At 47.0% G+C, this 24,477-nt stretch overlaps 4 non-coding genes across 4 annotated transcripts; all 4 read right to left on the bottom strand.

Annotated features, from left to right (window-relative positions):
* Positions 1-49: 49 nt before the first annotated feature.
* trnag-ucc (transfer RNA glycine (anticodon UCC)) lies at positions 50-121 on the bottom strand. The gene has a single exon. It is a non-coding gene; the product is annotated as a tRNA-Gly (tRNA).
* Positions 122-3,732: 3,611 nt separating this feature from the next.
* Positions 3,733-3,804, bottom strand: trnag-ucc (transfer RNA glycine (anticodon UCC)). Its single transcript has one exon. It is a non-coding gene; the product is annotated as a tRNA-Gly (tRNA).
* Positions 3,805-14,324: 10,520 nt separating this feature from the next.
* Positions 14,325-14,396, bottom strand: trnag-ucc (transfer RNA glycine (anticodon UCC)). The gene has a single exon. It is a non-coding gene; the product is annotated as a tRNA-Gly (tRNA).
* A 7,287-nt stretch (positions 14,397-21,683) lies between these two features.
* trnag-ucc (transfer RNA glycine (anticodon UCC)) lies at positions 21,684-21,755 on the bottom strand. Its single transcript has one exon. It is a non-coding gene; the product is annotated as a tRNA-Gly (tRNA).
* Positions 21,756-24,477: the final 2,722 nt, after the last annotated feature.

The raw sequence follows: 24,477 nt of genomic DNA, 5'->3' as shown, positions 1-24,477 counted from the left end.
TGAATCGATCGGCTCTTTTGGTTGTGGAGTGGTGTTAAAATGCACTGCTTGCGATAGCCGGGAATCGAACCCGGGTCAACTGCTTGGAAGGCAGCTATGCTCACCACTATACCACCATCGCTACAGGCTGAAGCGCTCTAGAAATCAGCTGATGTGCCATAATAGTTCTTGACTCGAAATTTCGTTGTTGTTTTGTTGGAAATTTTGCAGTGAAATATTAGAATTGAGAAGTCATCAAAGACCGAGTTTTACTGAGTGGATCGGTCTCCTGATGCCCCGCCTCACTTTTTAATACACACAAAGCAGCATTTCGGATTTCTCATCATCTGAAATCAATCAATAACAGAAATAGCACGAAAATCCCAGGGCAACCCTGGAACGATCACACAAATAAAACTTGTCAAGTTCTCAGAAAGGTTCACCGGACCGAAACGTGAACTCTGATTTCTCTTCATACAGCTTTACCACCGACTTCGGGTTTGGTTTCTGATTTACAGCGTAGACATAGTCATCGAGATAGAGATGTGCAGCTCGGAAACAGACCCTTCGGTCCAACCTGCCCATGCCGACCAGATATCCCAACCCAATCTAGTCCCACCTGCCAGCACCCGGCCCATATCCTTCCAAACCCTTCCTATTCATATACCCATCCAAATGCCTGGAAAATGTTGCAATTGTACCAGCCTCCGCCACTTCCTCTGGCAGCTCATTCCACACACGTACCACCCTCTGGATGAAAGCGTTGACCCTTTGGTCGCTTTTATATCTTTCGCCTCTCACACTAAACCTATGCCCTCTAGTTCTGGACTCCCCGACCCCAGGGAAAAGACTTTGTCTATTTATCCTATCCATGCCCCACGTAATTCTGCAGTTCTTTCAGTTTCTAAAACTTCTCAAGAGTTTTCTTAGAAAACAAAAACGGCAAAAACAGAGGAACCATTAGACTGAGGCCACGCTGCAGTAATTGTGGAGAGGAGGGAATTCCGGGTAACAGTTCGGGAAGCAGAACCCTCTCGAGGAATATGTATTAATTTGAAGTTCGATCCCGTTGATAGATTTGCAGGTTTCTCTTTTACTTTGTAGAAGAGGGGGAGGTGTCAGTCAGCAGTAAGGGGTTTTCACAGGAGGGCATGATTTGGAGATGCCAGTGTTGGACTGGGTTATAGCAAGTTAAAAATCACACAACACCAGGTTATAGACCAACAGGTTTAATTGGAAGCACTAGCTTTCGGAGCGCTGCTCCTTCATCAGGTGGTTGTCCGAAATCTAGAGCTTCCAATTAAATCTGTTGGACTATAACCTGGTGTCGTGTGATGTTTAACTTCACAGCAAGGGGTAGTCATGGGCAGCTGTTTCGTGAAGGTCGCTTCCACTGATGTGGGAAGGCAGTGCACGCAAAACCCTCCCTGCCCTAGATAGGTAACCTGAACCAAGATGGGCTTTCCAAGGTCAGGGGGTGCAGAGTGCTGAGGCCGCTGTCATCATTTAGTTCCCATGGGTCCCAAGTCCTTGGGATGCCGTGGCGCCTTAATGATGAATGGGATTGTGTGCAACCGAGACAGGGTCGTGGCAGAACAGTGTCGAGAGTGTGTTGCTGGAAACGCACAGCAGGGAAATCGATGTTTCGGGCTCCAGCATCTACAGACCTCCCTGTCTCCGAGCAGAACAGTGTTATCCGCTCAGGTTTAAGCAGAACGTCCGCAGCTACTCCTGCGGTTCCAACGAAACACAAAGCGCTATCCGGGAAGGCAAACGTAGGGGGTGGGGTCAGCAAGCACAGCGTAGGGTGATCCCGGTTCGTGAGGGGAAAAAGAAAACGTAGTGCGGTGAAATTGACATAGGAAGTGAAATTGACAAAGGACGTGAAATTGACATTGTCAGAGCAAACCTGCGCAGGAAGGAGGTAGAGCGTCATGGAGGGGCGGTGGGCAAGATGGAAAGGACGGGGTCAAGGGAGGGCACAGACGGCTGTGTAAGGGCATGAGCAAGTGTTACCCTTCATGGTGTCGTGGGGGGATGAAGGTCGGGTCTGCAGGCAATGATAGTCTCCAGCTGAGAGTCGTGAGAACCCGGAATCAGTGTGTGTGGGGGGGGCGGGGGGGACTGTGTGTGTGTGTGTGTGTGTATATGTGTGTGTGTGTGACTGCGTGTGTGGGTGCATGCGTGTGTGTGTGGCTGCATGTGTGTGTGTGTGGGTGCATGTGTGGGTGTGTGTGGCTGTGTGTGTGTGTGTCTGTGTGTGTGTGTATGCATGTAGGGATATGCGGGTGTGTGAGAGTGTGTGTAGGTGCATGTGTGTGAGTGTACTGGGGTATCAATTTGTGAGAATGTGCGTGAGTGGCTGTGAATGTGGAAGTGTTTGAGTGAGTTTATGAGAGAGAGCTTGTGTTTGAGAGAGGGTATGCATGTGTGTGTGGGTCGGTAGGAGTGTGCTTTTGTGTGTGTGCGTGTACTTGTGTAGTGTCCGTGAAATAGTATACAGTGCAGTGTTGTCACGTGTCGTGTGACATGAACCAAAGTGCCCAGTTAAAGTCATCCCCATGGGTACCGAACTTGACTATCAGCCTCTGCTTGGCCACTTTGCATTGTTGGCTGTCCCATAGTCTGCCTTGGAGGATTGTCACCCAGGGGTCCGAGACCGAAAGGCACAGAGCGCTGAAGTGCTCTCCGACTGGGAGGCTAGAACCAGTCTGACTCAAGATTGGGACACAGACAGACTTTAACCTCACACCTTTAATGCATTGTCTGAGCTGAGATGGCATCTCTTGTTAGACAACCTGAAGTTATCTCGACAACGTAACTTTGAAAAGGTTCTGAGGTTCTTATATTAAAGAACGGAAACTAGTAAACCCATTATAAAAGATGAAAGGCTTAACCTAAATGTGTTTAATATATCATTTCAGCTGCATTAAACTGTAATCCTTTTGCTATAAATACTGCGTCTTATGGTCCTTCTTATCATCAGGTTGATCTACATCGGATACACTCCATCCATTCTTTATCCTTCAAAGAAAATCAGTCACCTTCATCAGACACTACCTTCCCTTAACAAATCCATGATGACGATCTCGGATGATGACGTGGAGGAGCCTGTGGTGGACTGGGGAGGACAAAGTTCAAAATCACACAATACCAGGTTATCGTCCAAGTAGCTTTCGGAGCACTTCTAAAACTTGTGCTTCCAAGTAAAGCTGTTGGACTGTAATCTGGTGTTGTGTGATTTTTAACTTTATCCTGGATTAAACTTTCACTCACTGTGTGGTCACTTCTATCATCTCTCAGAGTTTTATCGAATCATTTTCTCATACTGGAAATATAAAAGCAGCTGGTGTCCACTCCTCCTATTTCTGACCTGCACCTAAAACAATAACATTACCGATTCGATATGAGAAATAACGTTGTTTGGATATTTGTGAACTGTCCACCCACATTTCACTTGATATTAGGCTGTAGTTCACAAAAAACAAAATGAGAGTAATGTTGAAATGAGTGAAATCCGGAAACATTTCTTTCGAAATAAGATGGAAAACCAAGGAATTCTGCCATGACTCGTGTTTCTTTGAACCGTGTTCGACTTGACTCCTTAATCCTCCTGGGGACATCCTCAACTTCAAAGTTGTGTCTGCACTCCAGAGGTCTGGCAGACTCAATGTGATGTGCAGACGGAGGTGTTTCATTCCCACTGAATCGATCGGCTCTTTTGGTTGTGGAGTGGTGTTAAAATGCACTGCTTGCGATAGCCGGGAATCGAACCCGGGTCAACTGCTTGGAAGGCAGCTATGCTCACCACTATACCACCATCGCTACAGGCTGAAGCGCTCTAGAAATCAGCTGATGTGCCATAATAGTTCTTGACTCGAAATTTCGTTGTTGTTTTGTTGGAAATTTTGCAGTGAAATATTAGAATTGAGAAGTCATCAAAGACCGAGTTTTACTGAGTGGATCGGTCTCCTGATGCCCCGCCTCACTTTTTAATACACACAAAGCAGCATTTCGGATTTCTCATCATCTGAAATCAATCAATAACAGAAATAGCACGAAAATCCCAGGGCAACCCTGGAACGATCACACAAATAAAACTTGTCAAGTTCTCAGAAAGGTTCACCGGACCGAAACGTGAACTCTGATTTCTCTTCATACAGCTTTACCACCGACTTCGGGTTTGGTTTCTGATTTACAGCGTAGACATAGTCATCGAGATAGAGATGTGCAGCTCGGAAACAGACCCTTCGGTCCAACCTGCCCATGCCGACCAGATATCCCAACCCAATCTAGTCCCACCTGCCAGCACCCGGCCCATATCCTTCCAAACCCTTCCTATTCATATACCCATCCAAATGCCTGGAAAATGTTGCAATTGTACCAGCCTCCGCCACTTCCTCTGGCAGCTCATTCCACACACGTACCACCCTCTGGATGAAAGCGTTGACCCTTTGGTCGCTTTTATATCTTTCGCCTCTCACACTAAACCTATGCCCTCTAGTTCTGGACTCCCCGACCCCAGGGAAAAGACTTTGTCTATTTATCCTATCCATGCCCCACGTAATTCTGCAGTTCTTTCAGTTTCTAAAACTTCTCAAGAGTTTTCTTAGAAAACAAAAACGGCAAAAACAGAGGAACCATTAGACTGAGGCCACGCTGCAGTAATTGTGGAGAGGAGGGAATTCCGGGTAACAGTTCGGGAAGCAGAACCCTCTCGAGGAATATGTATTAATTTGAAGTTCGATCCCGTTGATAGATTTGCAGGTTTCTCTTTTACTTTGTAGAAGAGGGGGAGGTGTCAGTCAGCAGTAAGGGGTTTTCACAGGAGGGCATGATTTGGAGATGCCAGTGTTGGACTGGGTTATAGCAAGTTAAAAATCACACAACACCAGGTTATAGACCAACAGGTTTAATTGGAAGCACTAGCTTTCGGAGCGCTGCTCCTTCATCAGGTGGTTGTCCGCAATCTAGAGCTTCCAATTAAATCTGTTGGACTATAACCTGGTGTCGTGTGATGTTTAACTTCACAGCAAGGGGTAGTCATGGGCAGCTGTTTAGTGAAGGTCGCTTCCACTGATGTGGGAAGGCAGTGCACGCAAAACCCTCCCTGCCCTAGATAGGTAACCTGAACCAAGATGGGCTTTCCAAGGTCAGGGGGTGCAGAGTGCTGAGGCCGCTGTCATCATTTAGTTCCCATGGGTCCCAAGTCCTTGGGATGCCGTGGCGCCTTAATGATGAATGGGATTGTGTGCAACCGAGACAGGGTCGTGGCAGAACAGTGTCGAGAGTGTGTTGCTGGAAACGCACAGCAGGGAAATCGATGTTTCGGGCTCCAGCATCTACAGACCTCCCTGTCTCCGAGCAGAACAGTGTTATCCGCTCAGGTTTAAGCAGAACGTCCGCAGCTACTCCTGCGGTTCCAACGAAACACAAAGCGCTATCCGGGAAGGCAAACGTAGGGGGTGGGGTCAGCAAGCACAGCGTAGGGTGATCCCGGTTCGTGAGGGGAAAAAGAAAACGTAGTGCGGTGAAATTGACATAGGAAGTGAAATTGACAAAGGACGTGAAATTGACATTGTCAGAGCAAACCTGCGCAGGAAGGAGGTAGAGCGTCATGGAGGGGCGGTGGGCAAGATGGAAAGGACGGGGTCAAGGGAGGGCATGTGTGTGTGGGTGTGTGTGGCTGTGTGTGTGTGTGTCTGTGTGTGTGTGTATGCATGTAGGGATATGCGGGTGTGTGAGAGTGTGTGTAGGTGCATGTGTGTGAGTGTACTGGGGTATCAATTTGTGAGAATGTGCGTGAGTGGCTGTGAATGTGGAAGTGTTTGAGTGAGTTTATGAGAGAGAGCTTGTGTTTGAGAGAGGGTATGCATGTGTGTGTGGGTTGGTAGGAGTGTGCTTTTGTGTGTGTGCGTGTACTTGTGTAGTGTCCGTGAAATAGTATACAGTGCAGTGTTGTCACGTGTCGTGTGACATGAACCAAAGTGCCCAGTTAAAGTCATCCCCATGGGTACCGAACTTGACTATCAGCCTCTGCTTGGCCACTTTGCATTGTTGGCTGTCCCATAGTCTGCCTTGGAGGATTGTCACCCAGGGGTCCGAGACCGAAAGGCACAGAGCGCTGAAGTGCTCTCCGACTGGGAGGCTAGAACCAGTCTGACTCAAGATTGGGACACAGACAGACTTTAACCTCACACCTTTAATGCATTGTCTGAGCTGAGATGGCATCTCTTGTTAGACAACCTGAAGTTATCTCGACAACGTAACTTTGAAAAGGTTCTGAGGTTCTTATATTAAAGAACGGAAACTAGTAAACCCATTATAAAAGATGAAAGGCTTAACCTAAATGTGTTTAATATATCATTTCAGCTGCATTAAACTGTAATCCTTTTGCTATAAATACTGCGTCTTATGGTCCTTCTTATCATCAGGTTGATCTACATTGGATACACTCCATCCATTCTTTATCCTTCAAAGAAAATCAGTCACCTTCATCAGACACTACCTTCCCTTAACAAATCCATGATGACGATCTCGTATGATGACGTGGAGGAGCCTGTGGTGGACTGGGGAGGACAAAGTTCAAAATCACACAATACCAGGTTATCGTCCAAGTAGCTTTCGGAGCACTTCTAAAACTTGTGCTTCCAAGTAAAGCTGTTGGACTGTAATCTGGTGTTGTGTGATTTTTAACTTTATCCTGGATTAAACTTTCACTCACTGTGTGGTCACTTCTATCATCTCTCAGAGTTTTGTCGAATCATTTTCTCATACTGGAAATATAAAAGCAGCTGGTGTCCACTCCTCCTATTTCTGACCTGCACCTAAAACAATAACATTACCGATTCGATATGAGAAATAACGTTGTTTGGATATTTGTGAACTGTCCACCCACATTTCACTTGATATTAGGCTGTAGTTCACAAAAAACAAAATGAGAGTAATGTTGAAAAGAGTGAAATCCGGAAACATTTCTTTCGAAATAAGATGGAAAACCAAGGAATTCTGCCATGACTCGTGTTTCTTTGAACCGTGTTCGACTTGACTCCTTAATCCTCCTGGGGACATCCTCAACTTCAAAGTTGTGTCTGCACTCCAGAGGTCTGGCAGACTCAATGTGATGTGCAGACGGAGGTGTTTCATTCCCACTGAATCGATCGGCTCTTTTGGTTGTGGAGTGGTGTTAAAATGCACTGCTTGCGATGGCCGGGAATCAAACCGGGTCAACTGCTTGGAAGGCAGCTATGCTCACCACTATACCACCATCGCTACAGGCTGAAGCGCTCTAGAAATCAGCTGATGTGCCATAATAGTTCTTGACTCGAAATTTCGTTGTTGTTTTGTTGGAAATTTTGCAGTGAAATATTAGAATTGAGAAGTCATCAAAGACCGAGTTTTACTGAGTGGATCGGTCTCCTGATGCCCCGCCTCACTTTTTAATACACACAAAGCAGCATTTCGGATTTCTCATCATCTGAAATCAATCAATAACAGAAATAGCACGAAAATCCCAGGCCAACCCTGGAACGATCACACAATTAAAACTTGTCAAGTTCTCAGAAAGGTTCACCGGACCGAAACGTGAACTCTGATTTCTCTTCATACAGCTTTACCACCGACTTCGGGTTTGGTTTCTGATTTACAGCGTAGACATAGTCATCGAGATAGAGATGTGCAGCTCGGAAACAGACCCTTCGGTCCAACCTGCCCATGCCGACCAGATATCCCAACCCAATCTAGTCCCACCTGCCAGCACCCGGCCCATATCCTTCCAAACCCTTCCTATTCATATACCCATCCAAATGCCTGGAAAATGTTGCAATTGTACCAGCCTCCGCCACTTCCTCTGGCAGCTCATTCCACACACGTACCACCCTCTGGATGAAAGCGTTGACCCTTTGGTCGCTTTTATATCTTTCGCCTCTCACACTAAACCTATGCCCTCTAGTTCTGGACTCCCCGACCCCAGGGAAAAGACTTTGTCTATTTATCCTATCCATGCCCCACGCAATTCTGCAGTTCTTTCAGTTTCTAAAACTTCTCAAGAGTTTTCTTAGAAAACAAAAACGGCAAAAACAGAGGAACCATTAGACTGAGGCCACGCTGCAGTAATTGTGGAGAGGAGGGAATTCCGGGTAACAGTTCGGGAAGCAGAACCCTCTCGAGGAATATGTATTAATTTGAAGTTCGATCCCGTTGATAGATTTGCAGGTTTCTCTTTTACTTTGTAGAAGAGGGGGAGGTGTCAGTCAGCAGTAAGGGGTTTTCACAGGAGGGCATGATTTGGAGATGCCAGTGTTGGACTGGGGTATAGAAAGTTAAAAATCACACAACACCAGGTTATAGACCAACAGGTTTAATTGGAAGCACTAGCTTTCGGAGCGCTGCTCCTTCATCAGGTGGTTGTCCGCAATCTAGAGCTTCCAATTAAATCTGTTGGACTATAACCTGGTGTTGTGTGATGTTTAACTTCACAGCAAGGGGTAGTCATGGGCAGCTGTTTAGTGAAGGTCGCTTCCACTGATGTGGGAAGGCAGTGCACGCAAAACCCTCCCTGCCCTAGATAGGTAACCTGAACCAAGATGGGCTTTCCAAGGTCAGGGGGTGCAGAGTGCTGAGGCCGCTGTCATCATTTAGTTCCCATGGGTCCCAAGTCCTTGGGATGCCGTGGCGCCTTAATGATGAATGGGATTGTGTGCAACCGAGACAGGGTCGTGGCAGAACAGTGTCGAGAGTGTGTTGCTGGAAACGCACAGCAGGGAAATCGATGTTTCGGGCTCCAGCATCTACAGACCTCCCTGTCTCCGAGCAGAACAGTGTTATCCGCTCAGGTTTAAGCAGAACGTCCGCAGCTACTCCTGCGGTTCCAACGAAACACAAAGCGCTATCCGGGAAGGCAAACGTAGGGGGTGGGGTCAGCAAGCACAGCGTAGGGTGATCCCGGTTCGTGAGGGGAAAAAGAAAACGTAGTGCGGTGAAATTGACATAGGAAGTGAAATTGACAAAGGACGTGAAATTGACATTGTCAGAGCAAACCTGCGCAGGAAGGAGGTAGAGCGTCATGGAGGGGCGGTGGGCAAGATGGAAAGGACGGGGTCAAGGGAGGGCATGTGTGTGTGGGTGTGTGTGGCTGTGTGTGTGTGTGTCTGTGTGTGTGTGTATGCATGTAGGGATATGCGGGTGTGTGAGAGTGTGTGTAGGTGCATGTGTGTGAGTGTACTGGGGTATCAATTTGTGAGAATGTGCGTGAGTGGCTGTGAATGTGGAAGTGTTTGAGTGAGTTTATGAGAGAGAGCTTGTGTTTGAGAGAGGGTATGCATGTGTGTGTGGGTTGGTAGGAGTGTGCTTTTGTGTGTGTGCGTGTACTTGTGTAGTGTCCGTGAAATAGTATACAGTGCAGTGTTGTCACGTGTCGTGTGACATGAACCAAAGTGCCCAGTTAAAGTCATCCCCATGGGTACCGAACTTGACTATCAGCCTCTGCTTGGCCACTTTGCATTGTTGGCTGTCCCATAGTCTGCCTTGGAGGATTGTCACCCAGGGGTCCGAGACCGAAAGGCACAGAGCGCTGAAGTGCTCTCCGACTGGGAGGCTAGAACCAGTCTGACTCAAGATTGGGACACAGACAGACTTTAACCTCACACCTTTAATGCATTGTCTGAGCTGAGATGGCATCTCTTGTTAGACAACCTGAAGTTATCTCGACAACGTAACTTTGAAAAGGTTCTGAGGTTCTTATATTAAAGAACGGAAACTAGTAAACCCATTATAAAAGATGAAAGGCTTAACCTAAATGTGTTTAATATATCATTTCAGCTGCATTAAACTGTAATCCTTTTGCTATAAATACTGCGTCTTATGGTCCTTCTTATCATCAGGTTGATCTACATTGGATACACTCCATCCATTCTTTATCCTTCAAAGAAAATCAGTCACCTTCATCAGACACTACCTTCCCTTAACAAATCCATGATGACGATCTCGTATGATGACGTGGAGGAGCCTGTGGTGGACTGGGGAGGACAAAGTTCAAAATCACACAATACCAGGTTATCGTCCAAGTAGCTTTCGGAGCACTTCTAAAACTTGTGCTTCCAAGTAAAGCTGTTGGACTGTAATCTGGTGTTGTGTGATTTTTAACTTTATCCTGGATTAAACTTTCACTCACTGTGTGGTCACTTCTATCATCTCTCAGAGTTTTGTCGAATCATTTTCTCATACTGGAAATATAAAAGCAGCTGGTGTCCACTCCTCCTATTTCTGACCTGCACCTAAAACAATAACATTACCGATTCGATATGAGAAATAACGTTGTTTGGATATTTGTGAACTGTCCACCCACATTTCACTTGATATTAGGCTGTAGTTCACAAAAAACAAAATGAGAGTAATGTTGAAATGAGTGAAATCCGGAAACATTTCTTTCGAAATAAGATGGAAAACCAAGGAATTCTGCCATGACTCGTGTTTCTTTGAACCGTGTTCGACTTGACTCCTTAATCCTCCTGGGGACATCCTCAACTTCAAAGTTGTGTCTGCACTCCAGAGGTCTGGCAGACTCAATGTGATGTGCAGACGGAGGTGTTTCATTCCCACTGAATCGATCGGCTCTTTTGGTTGTGGAGTGGTGTTAAAATGCACTGCTTGCGATGGCCGGGAATCAAACCGGGTCAACTGCTTGGAAGGCAGCTATGCTCACCACTATACCACCATCGCTACAGGCTGAAGCGCTCTAGAAATCAGCTGATGTGCCATAATAGTTCTTGACTCGAAATTTCGTTGTTGTTTTGTTGGAAATTTTGCAGTGAAATATTAGAATTGAGAAGTCATCAAAGACCGAGTTTTACTGAGTGGATCGGTCTCCTGATGCCCCGCCTCACTTTTTAATACACACAAAGCAGCATTTCGGATTTCTCATCATCTGAAATCAATCAATAACAGAAATAGCACGAAAATCCCAGGCCAACCCTGGAACGATCACACAATTAAAACTTGTCAAGTTCTCAGAAAGGTTCACCGGACCGAAACGTGAACTCTGATTTCTCTTCATACAGCTTTACCACCGACTTCGGGTTTGGTTTCTGATTTACAGCGTAGACATAGTCATCGAGATAGAGATGTGCAGCTCGGAAACAGACCCTTCGGTCCAACCTGCCCATGCCGACCAGATATCCCAACCCAATCTAGTCCCACCTGCCAGCACCCGGCCCATATCCTTCCAAACCCTTCCTATTCATATACCCATCCAAATGCCTGGAAAATGTTGCAATTGTACCAGCCTCCACCACTTCCTCTGGCAGCTCATTCCACACACGTACCACCCTCTGGATGAAAGCGTTGACCCTTTGGTCGCTTTTATATCTTTCGCCTCTCACACTAAACCTATGCCCTCTAGTTCTGGACTCCCCGACCCCAGGGAAAAGACTTTGTCTATTTATCCTATCCATGCCCCACGCAATTCTGCAGTTCTTTCAGTTTCTAAAACTTCTCAAGAGTTTTCTTAGAAAACAAAAACGGCAAAAACAGAGGAACCATTAGACTGAGGCCACGCTGCAGTAATTGTGGAGAGGAGGGAATTCCGGGTAACAGTTCGGGAAGCAGAACCCTCTCGAGGAATATGTATTAATTTGAAGTTCGATCCCGTTGATAGATTTGCAGGTTTCTCTTTTACTTTGTAGAAGAGGGGGAGGTGTCAGTCAGCAGTAAGGGGTTTTCACAGGAGGGCATGATTTGGAGATGCCAGTGTTGGACTGGGGTATAGAAAGTTAAAAATCACACAACACCAGGTTATAGACCAACAGGTTTAATTGGAAGCACTAGCTTTCGGAGCGCTGCTCCTTCATCAGGTGGTTGTCCGCAATCTAGAGCTTCCAATTAAATCTGTTGGACTATAACCTGGTGTTGTGTGATGTTTAACTTCACAGCAAGGGGTAGTCATGGGCAGCTGTTTAGTGAAGGTCGCTTCCACTGATGTGGGAAGGCAGTGCACGCAAAACCCTCCCTGCCCTAGATAGGTAACCTGAACCAAGATGGGCTTTCCAAGGTCAGGGGGTGCAGAGTGCTGAGGCCGCTGTCATCATTTAGTTCCCATGGGTCCCAAGTCCTTGGGATGCCGTGGCGCCTTAATGATGAATGGGATTGTGTGCAACCGAGACAGGGTCGTGGCAGAACAGTGTCGAGAGTGTGTTGCTGGAAACGCACAGCAGGGAAATCGATGTTTCGGGCTCCAGCATCTACAGACCTCCCTGTCTCCGAGCAGAACAGTGTTATCCGCTCAGGTTTAAGCAGAACGTCCGCAGCTACTCCTGCGGTTCCAACGAAACACAAAGCGCTATCCGGGAAGGCAAACGTAGGGGGTGGGGTCAGCAAGCACAGCGTAGGGTGATCCCGGTTCGTGAGGGGAAAAAGAAAACGTAGTGCGGTGAAATTGACATAGGAAGTGAAATTGACAAAGGACGTGAAATTGACATTGTCAGAGCAAACCTGCGCAGGAAGGAGGTAGAGCGTCATGGAGGGGCGGTGGGCAAGATGGAAAGGACGGGGTCAAGGGAGGGCACAGACGGCTGTGTAAGGGCATGAGCAAGTGTTACCCTTCATGGTGTCGTGGGGGGATGAAGGTCGGGTCTGCAGGCAATGATAGTCTCCAGCTGAGAGTCGTGAGAACCCGGAATCAGTGTGTGTGGGGGGGGGGGGGGCGGGGGGGGACTGTGTGTGTGTGTGTGTGTATATGTGTGTGTGTGTGTGTGTGTGTGTCTGCGTGTGTGGGTGCATGCGTGTGTGTGTGGCTGCATGTGTGTGTGTGTGGGTGCATGTGTGGGTGTGTGTGGCTGTGTGTGTGTGTGTCTGTGTGTGTGTGTATGCATGTAGGGATATGCGGGTGTGTGAGAGTGTGTGTAGGTGCATGTGTGTGAGTGTACTGGGGTATCAATTTGTGAGAATGTGCGTGAGTGGCTGTGAATGTGGAAGTGTTTGAGTGAGTTTATGAGAGAGAGCTTGTGTTTGAGAGAGGGTATGCATGTGTGTGTGGGTCGGTAGGAGTGTGCTTTTGTGTGTGTGCGTGTACTTGTGTAGTGTCCGTGAAATAGTATACAGTGCAGTGTTGTCACGTGTCGTGTGACATGAACCAAAGTGCCCAGTTAAAGTCATCCCCATGGGTACCGAACTTGACTATCAGCCTCTGCTTGGCCACTTTGCATTGTTGGCTGTCCCATAGTCTGCCTTGGAGGATTGTCACCCAGGGGTCCGAGACCGAAAGGCACAGAGCGCTGAAGTGCTCTCCGACTGGGAGGCTAGAACCAGTCTGACTCAAGATTGGGACACAGACAGACTTTAACCTCACACCTTTAATGCATTGTCTGAGCTGAGATGGCATCTCTTGTTAGACAACCTGAAGTTATCTCGACAACGTAACTTTGAAAAGGTTCTTAGGTTCTTATATTAAAGAACGGAAACTAGTAAACCCATTATAAAAGATGAAAGGCTTAACCTAAATGTGTTTAATATATCATTTCAGCTGCATTAAACTGTAATCCTTTTGCTATAAATACTGCGTCTTATGGTCCTTCTTATCATCAGGTTGATCTACATCGGATACACTCCATCCATTCTTTATCCTTCAAAGAAAATCAGTCACCTTCATCAGACACTACCTTCCCTTAACAAATCCATGATGACTATATCGGATGATGACGTGGAGGAGCCTGTGGTGGACTGGGGAGGACAAAGTTCAAAATCACACAATACCAGGTTATCGTCCAAGTAGCTTTCGGAGCACTCCTAAAACTAGTGCTTCCAAGTAAAGCTGTTGGACTGTAATCTGGTGTTGTGTGATTTTTAACTTTATCCTGGATTAAACTTTCACTCACTGTGTGGTCACTTCTATCATCTCTCAGAGTTTTATCGAATCATTTTCTCATACTGGAAATATAAAAGCAGCTGGTGTCCACTCCTCCTATTTCTGACCTGCACCTAAAACAATAACATTACCGATTCGATATGAGAAATAACGTTGTTTGGATATTTGTGAACTGTCCACCCACATTTCACTTGATATTAGGCTGTAGTTCACAAAAAACAAAATGAGAGTAATGTTGAAATGAGTGAAATCCGGAAACATTTCTTTCGAAATAAGATGGAAAACCAAGGAATTCTGCCATGACTCGTGTTTCTTTGAACCGTGTTCGACTTGACTCCTTAATCCTCCTGGGGACATCCTCAACTTCAAAGTTGTGTCTGCACTCCAGAGGTCTGGCAGACTCAATGTGATGTGCAGACGGAGGTGTTTCATTCCCACTGAATCGATCGGCTCTTTTGGTTGTGGAGTGGTGTTAAAATGCACTGCTTGCGATGGCCGGGAATCGAACCCGGGTCAACTGCTTGGAAGGCAGCTATGCTCACCACTATACCACCATCGCTACAGGCTGAAGCGCTCTAGAAATCAGCTGATGTGCCATAATAGTTCTTGACTCGAAATTTCGTTGTTGTTTTGTTGGAAATTTTGCAGTGAAATATTAGAATTGAGAAGTCATCAAAGACCGAGTTTTACTGAGTGGATCGGTCTCCTGATGCCCCGCCTCACTTTTTAATACACACAAAGCAGCATTTCGGATTTCTCATCATCTGAAATCAATCAATAACAGAAATAGCACGAAAATCCCAGGCCAACCCTGGAACGATCACACAATTAAAACTTGTCAAGTTCTCAGAAAGGTTCACCGGACCGAAACGTGAACTCTGATTTCTCTTCATACAGCTTTACCACCGACTTCGGGTTTGGTTTCTGATTTACAGCGTAGACATAGTCATCGAGATAGAGATGTGCAGCTCGGAAACAGACCCTTCGGTCCAACCTGCCCATGCCGACCAGATATCCCAACCCAATCTAGTCCCACCTGCCAGCACCCGGCCCATATCCTTCCAAACCCTTCCTATTCATATACCCATCCAAATGCCTGGAAAATGTTGCAATTGTACCAGCCTCCGCCACTTCCTCTGGCAGCTCATTCCACACACGTACCACCCTCTGGATGAAAGCGTTGACCCTTTGGTCGCTTTTATATCTTTCGCCTCTCACACTAAACCTATGCCCTCTAGTTCTGGACTCCCCGACCCCAGGGAAAAGACTTTGTCTATTTATCCTATCCATGCCCCACGTAATTCTGCAGTTCTTTCAGTTTCTAAAACTTCTCAAGAGTTTTCTTAGAAAACAAAAACGGCAAAAACAGAGGAACCATTAGACTGAGGCCACGCTGCAGTAATTGTGGAGAGGAGGGAATTCCGGGTAACAGTTCGGGAAGCAGAACCCTCTCGAGGAATATGTATTAATTTGAAGTTCGATCCCGTTGATAGATTTGCAGGTTTCTCTTTTACTTTGTAGAAGAGGGGGAGGTGTCAGTCAGCAGTAAGGGGTTTTCACAGGAGGGCATGATTTGGAGATGCCAGTGTTGGACTGGGGTATAGAAAGTTAAAAATCACACAACACCAGGTTATAGACCAACAGGTTTAATTGGAAGCACTAGCTTTCGGAGCGCTGCTCCTTCATCAGGTGGTTGTCCGAAATCTAGAGCTTCCAATTAAATCTGTTGGACTATAACCTGGTGTCGTGTGATGTTTAACTTCACAGCAAGGGGTAGTCATGGGCAGCTGTTTCGTGAAGGTCGCTTCCACTGATGTGGGAAGGCAGTGCACGCAAAACCCTCCCTGCCCTAGATAGGTAACCTGAACCAAGATGGGCTTTCCAAGGTCAGGGGGTGCAGAGTGCTGAGGCCGCTGTCATCATTTAGTTCCCATGGGTCCCAAGTCCTTGGGATGCCGTGGCGCCTTAATGATGAATGGGATTGTGTGCAACCGAGACAGGGTCGTGGCAGAACAGTGTCGAGAGTGTGTTGCTGGAAACGCACAGCAGGGAAATCGATGTTTCGGGCTCCAGCATCTACAGACCTCCCTGTCTCCGAGCAGAACAGTGTTATCCGCTCAGGTTTAAGCAGAACGTCCGCAGCTACTCCTGCGGTTCCAACGAAACACAAAGCGCTATCCGGGAAGGCAAACGTAGGGGGTGGGGTCAGCAAGCACAGCGTAGGGTGATCCCGGTTCGTGAGGGGAAAAAGAAAACGTAGTGCGGTGAAATTGACATAGGAAGTGAAATTGACAAAGGACGTGAAATTGACATTGTCAGAGCAAACCTGCGCAGGAAGGAGGTAGAGCGTCATGGAGGGGCGGTGGGCAAGATGGAAAGGACGGGGTCAAGGGAGGTCACAGACGGCTGTGTAAGGGCATGAGCAAGTGTTACCCTTCATGGTGTCGTGGGGGGATGAAGGTCGGGTCCGCAGGCAATGATAGTCTCCAGCTGAGAGTCGTGAGAACACGGAATCAGTGTGTGTGGGGGGGGCGGGGGGGACTGTGTGTGTGTGTGTGTGTGTGTGTGTCTGCGTGTGTGGGTGCATGCGTGTGTGTGTGGCTGCATGTGTGTGTGTGTGGGTGCATGTGTGGGTGTGTGTGGCTGTGTGTGTGTGTGTCTGTGTGTGTGTGTATGCATGTAGGGATATGCGGGTGTGTGAGAGTGTGTGTAGGTGCATGTGTGTGAGTGTACTGGGGTATCAATTTGTGAGAATGTGCGTGAGTGGCTGTGAATGTGGAAGTGTTTGAGTGAGTTTATGAGAGAGAGCTTGTGTTTGAGAGAGGGTATGCATGTGTGTGTGGGTCGGTAGGAGTGTGCTTTTGTGTGTGTGCGTGTACTTGTGTAGTGTCCGTGAAATAGTATACAGTGCAGTGTTGTCACGTGTCGTGTGACATGAACCAAAGTGCCCAGTTAAAGTCATCCCCATGGGTACCGAACTTGACTATCAGCCTCTGCTTGGCCACTTTGCATTGTTGGCTGTCCCATAGTCTGCCTTGGAGGATTGTCACCCAGGGGTCCGAGACCGAAAGGCACAGAGCGCTGAAGTGCTCTCCGACTGGGAGGCTAGAACCAGTCTGACTCAAGATTGGGACACAGACAGACTTTAACCTCACACCTTTAATGCATTGTCTGAGCTGAGATGGCATCTCTTGTTAGACAACCTGAAGTTATCTCGACAACGTAACTTTGAAAAGGTTCTGAGGTTCTTATATTAAAGAACGGAAACTAGTAAACCCATTATAAAAGATGAAAGGCTTAACCTAAATGTGTTTAATATATCATTTCAGCTGCATTAAACTGTAATCCTTTTGCTATAAATACTGCGTCTTATGGTCCTTCTTATCATCAGGTTGATCTACATCGGATACACTCCATCCATTCTTTATCCTTCAAAGAAAATCAGTCACCTTCATCAGACACTACCTTCCCTTAACAAATCCATGATGACGATATCGGATGATGACGTGGAGGAGCCTGTGGTGGACTGGGGAGGACAAAGTTCAAAATCACACAATACCAGGTTATCGTCCAAGTAGCTTTCGGAGCACTTCTAAAACTTGTGCTTCCAAGTAAAGCTGTTGGACTGTAATCTGGTGTTGTGTGATTTTTAACTTTATCCTGGATTAAACTTTCACTCACTGTGTGGTCACTTCTATCATCTCTCAGAGTTTTGTCGAATCATTTTCTCATACTGGAAATATAAAAGCAGCTGGTGTCCACTCCTCCTATTTCTGACCTGCACCTAAAACAATAACATTACCGATTCGATATGAGAAATAACGTTGTTTGGATATTTGTGAACTGTCCACCCACATTTCACTTGATATTAGGCTGTAGTTCACAAAAAACAAAATGAGAGTAATGTTGAAATGAGTGAAATCCGGAAACATTTCTTTCGAAATAAGATGGAAAACCAAGGAATTCTGCCATGACTCGTGTTTCTTTGAACCGTGTTCGACTTGACTCCTTAATCCTCCTGGGGACATCCTCAACTTCAAAGTTGTGTCTGCTCTCCAGAGGTCTGGCAGACTCAATGTGATGTGCAGACGGAGGTGTTTCATTCCCACTGAATCGATCGGCTCTTTTGGTTGTGGAGTGGTGTTAAAATGCACTGCTTGCGATGGCCGGGAATCAAACCGGGTCAACTGCTTGGAAGGCAGCTATGCTCACCACTATACCACCATCGCTACAGGCTGAAGCGCTCTAGAAATCAGCTGATGTGCCATAATAGTTCTTGACTCGAAATTTCGTTGTTGTTTTGTTGGAAATTTTGCAGTGAAATATTAGAATTGAGAAGTCATCAAAGACCGAGTTTTACTGAGTGGATCGGTCTCCTGATGCCCCGCCTCACTTTTTAATACACACAAAGCAGCATTTCGGATTTCTCATCATCTGAAATCAATCAATAACAGAAATAGCACGAAAATCCCAGGCCAACCCTGGAACGATCACACAATTAAAACTTGTCAAGTTCTCAGAAAGGTTCACCGGACCGAAACGTGAACTCTGATTTCTCTTCATACAGCTTTACCACCGACTTCGGGTTTGGTTTCTGATTTACAGCGTAGACATAGTCATCGAGATAGAGATGTGCAGCTCGGAAACAGACCCTTCGGTCCAACCTGCCCATGCCGACCAGATATCCCAACCCAATCTAGTCCCACCTGCCAGCACCCGGCCCATATCCTTCCAAACCCTTCCTATTCATATACCCATCCAAATGCCTGGAAAATGTTGCAATTGTACCAGCCTCCGCCACTTCCTCTGGCAGCTCATTCCACACACGTACCACCCTCTGGATGAAAGCGTTGACCCTTTGGTCGCTTTTATATCTTTCGCCTCTCACACTAAACCTATGCCCTCTAGTTCTGGACTCCCCGACCCCAGGGAAAAGACTTTGTCTATTTATCCTATCCATGCCCCACGCAATTCTGCAGTTCTTTCAGTTTCTAAAACTTCTCAAGAGTTTTCTTAGAAAACAAAAACGGCAAAAACAGAGGAACCATTAGACTGAGGCCACGCTGCAGTAATTGTGGAGAGGAGGGAATTCCGGGTAACAGTTCGGGAAGCAGAACCCTCTCGAGGAATATGTATTAATTTGAAGTTCGATCCCGTTGATAGATTTGCAGGTTTCTCTTTTACTTTGTAGAAGAGGGGGAGGTGTCAGTCAGCAGTAAGGGGTTTTCACAGGAGGGCATGATTTGGAGATGCCAGTGTTGGACTGGGGTATAGAAAGTTAAAAATCACACAACACCAGGTTATAGACCAACAGGTTTAATTGGAAGCACTAGCTTTCGGAGCGCTGCTCCTTCATCAGGTGGTTGTCCGCAATCTAGAGCTTCCAATTAAATCTGTTGGACTATAACCTGGTGTTGTGTGATGTTTAACTTCACAGCAAGGGGTAGTCATGGGCAGCTGTTTAGTGAAGGTCGCTTCCACTGATGTGGGAAGGCAGTGCACGCAAAACCCTCCCTGCCCTAGATAGGTAACCTGAACCAAGATGGGCTTTCCAAGGTCAGGGGGTGCAGAGTGCTGAGGCCGCTGTCATCATTTAGTTCCCATGGGTCCCAAGTCCTTGGGATGCCGTGGCGCCTTAATGATGAATGGGATTGTGTGCAACCGAGACAGGGTCGTGGCAGAACAGTGTCGAGAGTGTGTTGCTGGAAACGCACAGCAGGGAAATCGATGTTTCGGGCTCCAGCATCTACAGACCTCCCTGTCTCCGAGCAGAACAGTGTTATCCGCTCAGGTTTAAGCAGAACGTCCGCAGCTACTCCTGCGGTTCCAACGAAACACAAAGCGCTATCCGGGAAGGCAAACGTAGGGGGTGGGGTCAGCAAGCACAGCGTAGGGTGATCCCGGTTCGTGAGGGGAAAAAGAAAACGTAGTGCGGTGAAATTGACATAGGAAGTGAAATTGACAAAGGACGTGAAATTGACATTGTCAGAGCAAACCTGCGCAGGAAGGAGGTAGAGCGTCATGGAGGGGCGGTGGGCAAGATGGAAAGGACGGGGTCAAGGGAGGGCACAGACGGCTGTGTAAGGGCATGAGCAAGTGTTACCCTTCATGGTGTCGTGGGGGGATGAAGGTCGGGTCTGCAGGCAATGATAGTCTCCAGCTGAGAGTCGTGAGAACCCGGAATCAGTGTGTGTGGGGGGGGCGGGGGGGACTGTGTGTGTGTGTGTGTGTATATGTGTGTGTGTGTGTGTGTGTGTCTGCGTGTGTGGGTGCATGCGTGTGTGTGTGGCTGCATGTGTGTGTGTGTGGGTGCATGTGTGGGTGTGTGTGGCTGTGTGTGTGTGTGTCTGTGTGTGTGTGTATGCATGTAGGGATATGCGGGTGTGTGAGAGTGTGTGTAGGTGCATGTGTGTGAGTGTACTGGGGTATCAATTTGTGAGAATGTGCGTGAGTGGCTGTGAATGTGGAAGTGTTTGAGTGAGTTTATGAGAGAGAGCTTGTGTTTGAGAGAGGGTATGCATGTGTGTGTGGGTCGGTAGGAGTGTGCTTTTGTGTGTGTGCGTGTACTTGTGTAGTGTCCGTGAAATAGTATACAGTGCAGTGTTGTCACGTGTCGTGTGACATGAACCAAAGTGCCCAGTTAAAGTCATCCCCATGGGTACCGAACTTGACTATCAGCCTCTGCTTGGCCACTTTGCATTGTTGGCTGTCCCATAGTCTGCCTTGGAGGATTGTCACCCAGGGGTCCGAGACCGAAAGGCACAGAGCGCTGAAGTGCTCTCCGACTGGGAGGCTAGAACCAGTCTGACTCAAGATTGGGACACAGACAGACTTTAACCTCACACCTTTAATGCATTGTCTGAGCTGAGATGGCATCTCTTGTTAGACAACCTGAAGTTATCTCGACAACGTAACTTTGAAAAGGTTCTTAGGTTCTTATATTAAAGAACGGAAACTAGTAAACCCATTATAAAAGATGAAAGGCTTAACCTAAATGTGTTTAATATATCATTTCAGCTGCATTAAACTGTAATCCTTTTGCTATAAATACTGCGTCTTATGGTCCTTCTTATCATCAGGTTGATCTACATCGGATACACTCCATCCATTCTTTATCCTTCAAAGAAAATCAGTCACCTTCATCAGACACTACCTTCCCTTAACAAATCCATGATGACTATATCGGATGATGACGTGGAGGAGCCTGTGGTGGACTGGGGAGGACAAAGTTCAAAATCACACAATACCAGGTTATCGTCCAAGTAGCTTTCGGAGCACTCCTAAAACTAGTGCTTCCAAGTAAAGCTGTTGGACTGTAATCTGGTGTTGTGTGATTTTTAACTTTATCCTGGATTAAACTTTCACTCACTGTGTGGTCACTTCTATCATCTCTCAGAGTTTTATCGAATCATTTTCTCATACTGGAAATATAAAAGCAGCTGGTGTCCACTCCTCCTATTTCTGACCTGCACCTAAAACAATAACATTACCGATTCGATATGAGAAATAACGTTGTTTGGATATTTGTGAACTGTCCACCCACATTTCACTTGATATTAGGCTGTAGTTCACAAAAAACAAAATGAGAGTAATGTTGAAATGAGTGAAATCCGGAAACATTTCTTTCGAAATAAGATGGAAAACCAAGGAATTCTGCCATGACTCGTGTTTCTTTGAACCGTGTTCGACTTGACTCCTTAATCCTCCTGGGGACATCCTCAACTTCAAAGTTGTGTCTGCACTCCAGAGGTCTGGCAGACTCAATGTGATGTGCAGACGGAGGTGTTTCATTCCCACTGAATCGATCGGCTCTTTTGGTTGTGGAGTGGTGTTAAAATGCACTGCTTGCGATGGCCGGGAATCGAACCCGTGTCAACTGCTTGGAAGGCAGCTATGCTCACCACTATACCACCATCGCTACAGGCTGAAGCGCTCTAGAAATCAGCTGATGTGCCATAATAGTTCTTGACTCGAAATTTCGTTGTTGTTTTGTTGGAAATTTTGCAGTGAAATATTAGAATTGAGAAGTCATCAAAGACCGAGTTTTACTGAGTGGATCGGTCTCCTGATGCCCCGCCTCACTTTTTAATACACACAAAGCAGCATTTCGGATTTCTCATCATCTGAAATCAATCAATAACAGAAATAGCACGAAAATCCCAGGCCAACCCTGGAACGATCACACAATTAAAACTTGTCAAGTTCTCAGAAAGGTTCACCGGACCGAAACGTGAACTCTGATTTCTCTTCATACAGCTTTACCACCGACTTCGGGTTTGGTTTCTGATTTACAGCGTAGACATAGTCATCGAGATAGAGATGTGCAGCTCGGAAACAGACCCTTCGGTCCAACCTGCCCATGCCGACCAGATATCCCAACCCAATCTAGTCCCACCTGCCAGCACCCGGCCCATATCCTTCCAAACCCTTCCTATTCATATACCCATCCAAATGCCTGGAAAATGTTGCAATTGTACCAGCCTCCGCCACTTCCTCTGGCAGCTCATTCCACACACGTACCACCCTCTGGATGAAAGCGTTGACCCTTTGGTCGCTTTTATATCTTTCGCCTCTCACACTAAACCTATGCCCTCTAGTTCTGGACTCCCCGACCCCAGGGAAAAGACTTTGTCTATTTATCCTATCCATGCCCCACGTAATTCTGCAGTTCTTTCAGTTTCTAAAACTTCTCAAGAGTTTTCTTAGAAAACAAAAACGGCAAAAACAGAGGAACCATTAGACTGAGGCCACGCTGCAGTAATTGTGGAGAGGAGGGAATTCCGGGTAACAGTTCGGGAAGCAGAACCCTCTCGAGGAATATGTATTAATTTGAAGTTCGATCCCGTTGATAGATTTGCAGGTTTCTCTTTTACTTTGTAGAAGAGGGGGAGGTGTCAGTCAGCAGTAAGGGGTTTTCACAGGAGGGCATGATTTGGAGATGCCAGTGTTGGACTGGGGTATAGAAAGTTAAAAATCACACAACACCAGGTTATAGACCAACAGGTTTAATTGGAAGCACTAGCTTTCGGAGCGCTGCTCCTTCATCAGGTGGTTGTCCGAAATCTAGAGCTTCCAATTAAATCTGTTGGACTATAACCTGGTGTCGTGTGATGTTTAACTTCACAGCAAGGGGTAGTCATGGGCAGCTGTTTCGTGAAGGTCGCTTCCACTGATGTGGGAAGGCAGTGCACGCAAAACCCTCCCTGCCCTAGATAGGTAACCTGAACCAAGATGGGCTTTCCAAGGTCAGGGGGTGCAGAGTGCTGAGGCCGCTGTCATCATTTAGTTCCCATGGGTCCCAAGTCCTTGGGATGCCGTGGCGCCTTAATGATGAATGGGATTGTGTGCAACCGAGACAGGGTCGTGGCAGAACAGTGTCGAGAGTGTGTTGCTGGAAACGCACAGCAGGGAAATCGATGTTTCGGGCTCCAGCATCTACAGACCTCCCTGTCTCCGAGCAGAACAGTGTTATCCGCTCAGGTTTAAGCAGAACGTCCGCAGCTACTCCTGCGGTTCCAACGAAACACAAAGCGCTATCCGGGAAGGCAAACGTAGGGGGTGGGGTCAGCAAGCACAGCGTAGGGTGATCCCGGTTCGTGAGGGGAAAAAGAAAACGTAGTGCGGTGAAATTGACATAGGAAGTGAAATTGACAAAGGACGTGAAATTGACATTGTCAGAGCAAACCTGCGCAGGAAGGAGGTAGAGCGTCATGGAGGGGCGGTGGGCAAGATGGAAAGGACGGGGTCAAGGGAGGTCACAGACGGCTGTGTAAGGGCATGAGCAAGTGTTACCCTTCATGGTGTCGTGGGGGGATGAAGGTCGGGTCCGCAGGCAATGATAGTCTCCAGCTGAGAGTCGTGAGAACACGGAATCAGTGTGTGTGGGGGGGGCGGGGGGGACTGTGTGTGTGTGTGTGTGTGTGTGTGTCTGCGTGTGTGGGTGCATGCGTGTGTGTGTGGCTGCATGTGTGTGTGTGTGGGTGCATGTGTGGGTGTGTGTGGCTGTGTGTGTGTGTGTCTGTGTGTGTGTGTATGCATGTAGGGATATGCGGGTGTGTGAGAGTGTGTGTAGGTGCATGTGTGTGAGTGTACTGGGGTATCAATTTGTGAGAATGTGCGTGAGTGGCTGTGAATGTGGAAGTGTTTGAGTGAGTTTATGAGAGAGAGCTTGTGTTTGAGAGAGGGTATGCATGTGTGTGTGGGTCGGTAGGAGTGTGCTTTTGTGTGTGTGCGTGTACTTGTGTAGTGTCCGTGAAATAGTATACAGTGCAGTGTTGTCACGTGTCGTGTGACATGAACCAAAGTGCCCAGTTAAAGTCATCCCCATGGGTACCGAACTTGACTATCAGCCTCTGCTTGGCCACTTTGCATTGTTGGCTGTCCCATAGTCTGCCTTGGAGGATTGTCACCCAGGGGTCCGAGACCGAAAGGCACAGAGCGCTGAAGTGCTCTCCGACTGGGAGGCTAGAACCAGTCTGACTCAAGATTGGGACACAGACAGACTTTAACCTCACACCTTTAATGCATTGTCTGAGCTGAGATGGCATCTCTTGTTAGACAACCTGAAGTTATCTCGACAACGTAACTTTGAAAAGGTTCTGAGGTTCTTATATTAAAGAACGGAAACTAGTAAACCCATT

The sequence above is a fragment of the Chiloscyllium punctatum genome, chromosome 15 (genome assembly GCF_047496795.1).
Source record: "Chiloscyllium punctatum isolate Juve2018m chromosome 15, sChiPun1.3, whole genome shotgun sequence".
Taxonomy (NCBI): Eukaryota; Metazoa; Chordata; class Chondrichthyes; order Orectolobiformes; family Hemiscylliidae; genus Chiloscyllium; species Chiloscyllium punctatum.
The sequence above is the reverse complement of the archived record's forward strand: the minus strand, read 5'-3'. Positions and strand labels throughout refer to the sequence as shown.